The sequence below is a fragment of the Azolla caroliniana genome, unplaced genomic scaffold, assembly GCF_043228905.1.
Source record: "Azolla caroliniana isolate FFs.n. ecotype wild unplaced genomic scaffold, voAzoCaro1.0.p SCAF_10, whole genome shotgun sequence".
NCBI lineage: Eukaryota > Viridiplantae > Streptophyta > Polypodiopsida > Salviniales > Salviniaceae > Azolla > Azolla caroliniana.
This window is the reverse complement of record NW_028230445.1, coordinates 19,434,762-19,440,795: the sequence shown is the minus strand read 5'-3', so window position 1 is coordinate 19,440,795 and position 6,034 is coordinate 19,434,762.

Genomic DNA, 6,034 nt, shown 5'->3' with positions numbered 1-6,034 from the left:
CCTATGCATGTTGAGTTTTTGATCATGGGTGGTTTGGCAGAAGTTGGAAGACAATGGTAAGATGCAGGAAGAAAACAAAAAGAGAGAGAAGAGAATGATGCTTACATCTGATGTTTAGGGTTTCACTTTATTAAGGAAGAGCTGTTATAGAAACATTGATAATAACAGGAAAGACAGATTTGAATGAAGACATGTTCATACTTTCTCACATATCACTGTTGAAGTTCAGATTTGCATCATGACATGCTCATTAGACATATGTATTTCTACAACCATTAGAGATTGTAAACAATGCAGTACATGCTAAAGGCAAGCATGGTAGCATTATTTGTCTTTATACATGTATTGTGTAAATGCGTAAAACATCGAATTTAGTATTTTTGTGCAGGGAATGTAAACAACACTAGCAAACTGAGAAATTACCACATTTCATGTATATTAGAGATATTCCAATCAACTATGTACTTGTGAGGTTATGTAATAAACTTACTTATATATATTAGATATCCTCTGTTCAACTTAAGTATTTATGAGGTTATGTGATTCGAATTCTAAATTTAAATATGGAGATGATGATGCATACATGATTTACGTGTTAGTTGGAATGAGTTGGATCTCATGTGTGGTTTTATAGAAGGATAAAATAATGAGAGAAGTGTTCATATTTTTGTGCACAGCATCATATAAAGAGGTAATGTTAGGTAAAGTAAGGAAATGAGTAATAAATCTCGAGTGGTTAATTGATGTGTTTATGAGTATTCATTGGTGTCGTGGTATAAGGAAAAAGTGGATGGACCAATTTATAGAGAAGAGGATATCATAATTGTATATCTAGAATGCAAAGACTAATTTATAGAGAAGAATTTATAAGGACCTGTGATTCGCGGGAACATGTTGTGCTGTGAGAATTATGCAACAACATGTTGGTTTGGTAGCCCAAGAACTTAGGCTATTTAAAGGGGACTAGTTGCCCTTCTCGCTATGGTGACTTGAGATGTATAGGCTATTTGTGAGGCAAAGCTTTCTTGTTTGGGTTATGTTCGTCCTAACTTCTTTGGTGTAAAATAAGGTAATATTCAATGGAAAGGTAGTTCTCAGATGCTACGCTAAGGCTTGGGAAGATCTAAGGGTCAATGTATATTTATGTGAACTTGCAACAAAATGGATTGTCTAGGTTCAATATTACCTCATGCACATGAAGCTCAAGTTATGCAAGATCCCATGCACAAGGGATGTAAGCCATAAAATTATTGTCAATTCATAATTTTATGTTCATTAGAATGTAATGACCTTATATATCCATTGGATAATTGCTACAAGCAAATTCAAGGAATTGATCTAGTTTTACATAAAGGCTTGTCATTGATATATCTTGTACGGCATGGCATAATATATTTTGGGGAGCAATGATGTAATTGTGCTTTGCCTTGCATCTAACTCTATTGTCAACTTTAGTATCTCAATTGTCATTCAAAAATATTTATTCAGATGTTGCATCAAGATTGTAGGAGTCATTTTAACCTCCATAGCATAAAGAGATTTAAGGAAAAAATATTTTGAAGTGTGTCTTACTAAATCCTTACAATGATGAAACTATTGACTTGCAAATGATGAATGGACTATTGACTTACATTTGTTGTCATGGTCCCGATTGCAAATGACTTGCAAATGACTTGCAAACTATTGACTTACTAAATCCTTACAATGATGAAACTATTGACTTGCAAATGATGAATGGACTATTGACTTACATTTGTTGTCATGGTCCCGATTGCAAATGACTTGCAAATGACTTGCAAACTATTGACTTACATTTGTTGTCATGGTCCCGATTTGGTGGTGGTTGGCATGGCAATGCCATGATACTTGAAAAAGTTGACCACTTCTATGGGATCTCCCTTATATAAAGAACTATGTATAGAGTTCTATATTATGGAATAGATTAAATAATATATGGTGTATGCATGTGTTAAGTATCCCTAGTGCATTATGTTGCTCATGCATTTCCAAGGACATCACCTTGGCATTAGTATTGAAGGAGAATGTGTATGGTCAAGGACAAAAAACAATCAAGACACACCAAGGAAGAGACAATCATTTTGACAATCGACTTTTCGTACTCATTAGAGCTTCTTCTTCACTTCCTAACAATAGTCTATGGATAAAGTTAATGTATAAGGCCTCATAACATGTTATCATCTTAATCTTAATTCTAATCAATCACTGATTACCTATCAAGTCTTGTGGTGGATAACTACTCCCCACCACCGTCAATACGACCATTCTATCAAGCCATTGGATTGCTAATTGACTTTTCGATCATATGATGAATACAACCATTCACTCCACATCCATCACTAAGCATTTCCTTCCCATCCTTGATCACTTCATTCACTAATGAGCCACGTTTTAAATCATTAATTATTGCAGTATTTGATTTCTGTTCAATTTTTTTTATTTAAAGAAAACATATCCTTCCATTAGTTTTAAAAAGCATATTAGCTACAAAATACAAAATGATGGAAAGGAAGTGATTATCCTTCCCCAACCCGTCTTGTGTAAGACAATAGCTAGCCATGAATCCTTCGTTTGATAGACTTGATTAAGCATTTCCTCAATGGTTTAAACATACCATGAATTTGCATATGTTCAAACCAAATCAATCTTCCTCGTCATGTTCATATTCAACATATCCAAATACCACCTTTGGGTCATCACATGCATCCAATATACCACCACATTTACGATGACCAAGCATCCTCTATTTTCCATATTCAACGGAAAATTGAAGCAAAGCATTATGGTATAGAGGTCATTTTGTATGCCTCGATCCATGATTCCAACATGTATGAACATGCCTTCATGTAAAGCCATGTGATCAACACCCACCTTAAGGGATCTCAACCCATCGAACAATTTATATGCATCTGATAAACTTCCACATGTTGCATACAAATCAACAATGCTTCTAGTGAGCATATTCAAGTTGATACTTAGCTGAGCGATGGCAATATGGATTTCTTTTCCTTTCTTTTAACTCAGATGTGTTCGAACATGAAAATCACATCTTGAATGCAATATTTGAAGAACAACAACACCATCCATCACATAAGAAGAAATGGACCTCTTCTAAATGCATACATAAGAGCATACCCTCCCCCCCGCCTGTTTCAATGACTCCATCCATCTCATAAGAAGAAATGGGATTCTACATACATATCATTTAGCATATTAGTGGTTGCAAGATCATGTTCCAAACCCTGTTTTCAGATTTCACTTCTTATCCTTCTTCTATTGCTCGAAGGGCAAAATTCCATATAAGCCATGTTGCCATAATTTCTTTTGATATAATCAACAAACCAGAAAATAAGTCTCGAAGATCTTTCTTCTTGGGCCAAGCCTTGAGATTGCATAAAATCTCAGTCATTTCTTTCTTTTGAACTACTCATAAGCTGCCATTGACATACATAACTCCCAAGACAATACCAATAACATTTAACATCTATTGATTACTTGATTATTCATCTATTGATTACTTGATTATTCCATCAATCCACTAAACATATGCATATACATGTATTAATAAATGGATATAACCATCAAAATGTGCACATACTTATTCCCACAATTAATCATAATTATCTCAACACCGATTTGATTCAAATTATGTCTCAAATGATGTATCTACTTTCTTGGCATACAATTGTTTGGTTCATACCTCTTTTAAACAATGTAATATGTATATCATAATTTATACGAGTTAAAATTGAACAATTCCAATCAATCTTTGAGTTTTTTTCCATTCACAAATTATCAAACTATTCTCGAAAACAAACATGTTCTCATACATGGAATAGTTTTTTTGTATATGATTGGGAACCAATTCTCTTAGTTATTAGTTTGGCGATCCACATATAAATGTGCAATCCATCTAATATGCTTATAATGCACTGAAACCAATATTTTACTTAGCTTTTGAAATCAATGTCCACCGATTGATGGCAAAAAACATATTCTAAACTTGTTTGTAATGCAATGAAGCTATGTTTTTTTAATATACCTTTAGAAAATGCGCCCAACGAACAAAGGCTCACAGTAAATCTTATTTATTGGTTACACGTGTCGTGGTTTAGTATTTTACATTTTGATTCCACTCATTGGTACGAATTTCATGTTATACTTTTAACATATATCTAAAGTTTGTGACCATGTGGTGTCAAGAAAACATCATTGCAAATTTTACTTTAAATAGCCTAACGACAAGATTGACACCTACACGCGATACTTATTTACAAGAGCTATTTCAATCCCCACATCTTTGTTTTTCACATGAGATGTGAAATTCAATTACAAAAATTTGAGATCTATTAATATCTTGCGGGAAATATAAGAATTAAAGCACGCAACAAACAATTTCCGCATCATGTTGCTTCTCTATTTTCTATTAACCAGTTGACTTTTATTTTAAGAATGAGTGATTTTATCATTGTTTCCTTCATGTAGACATGTTTAATGATATATAATAAGATGCAAACTATATCTTACATGTTGCATTTCCAAAATTTTAATAAACTGAAAACGATTGTACAACTACGCCATATATGGTACCTAATACTTGTCATCTTGTTATTTACGTGAAATTGCCATTTTTCATCCACGTACCTGCCAATGTAAAGTAGAACAAACAACATGCATTAAAGCATGTTGTGAAGCATCAGCTTTATGCATCCCATTTGAAAACTTTTGACATCTTAACCAATTCAATCTAGTGCGCTAAATCATAACATTAGGAAAGATAAAATATACGTAATTTATTTTTCATGATGTAGTGATAAAGTGTGAGCTTTGTGATCTTAAGGCTACTTATGTGTTCAAGTATTGGGCATATATGTTTTTCATGCATTACAAAAAAATTAGCCTAAAAGGCACCATTACAAAATTTCATTTTCCAAACCCCAATGGTTGAAATAATTTTATTGGAATAGTTAAGCATGCTACACACAACCATTTGTCTTATGGTTGTCCTCAAATCTCTTTTTGACAATAAGTATTCACCAATTTGAAAACTTTACTTATTCCAGCTAGTATATAGGTTACCAATACAATAACTATTATACATATATATGTATAAAAATATACATGTGTGTATGGACGCACACACTTTATTCTCATTTCCTATGGCCTAACAATATCTATTTAGCATAGTCTATTTCAAAAAGTATATTTTAGCTACTACGTGAATATTGTGCATTCCTCTTATCAAAAGCAAACGGTGTGAAGCCCATCATGATGGATCAATCCAAAACCTATGACCTCACCATAGCTTGTTGCATTGATCTTCAAAAGCGATCTTTAGAAATGGAAGGGAGAAAGGATCACTATCATATTGTATCTTATATGTAACTTAACCCCTAGCATAACTTCAAATTCTATTAGGTCTAACAATCACCTATCATAGACTATTCTAAAAATGTTTATGCTAGACAAAATCAGTTGTTTTTAATAACTAGAATTATTCATGTCGAGTCATATTTATATGATGTTATAGTTTATGGTTTTTTGAGTTTTGTTTATAAAGTTGATCACCTTGCTATTAATTGGAACAATTGGCAATGCGATACATTATGTTGTATACTTAATGTTGTATTATTCACAAAATATGAACTTGCAATATAAATATCATTTGCCAACATTTGGAATGAATATTTGATTCTTGATCAATCTAAGAGATGTGGCCAACACAATAAAAATATGTTTCTATTCAACAACGTAGTTCACTAAACAAAACAAATATGTTCCGATAATATTGTCGACTATCATAGGGTCTTTAGAGAATAAGTTATTTGATTATCATAGAATGATTTTGCTACAAATGAAATATAGCTATCAAGTTTCATGAGCTCTAACGACTTATCTTAAGGTTGCCACCGGTCTCGATGTTTTTTCACAAAAAATACAAGTGGCATATGTCATGGTGTGGTCTTATGAGTTGACCCCAAACATCATCTTTGAGATGACATATCAAAAGGGTCAC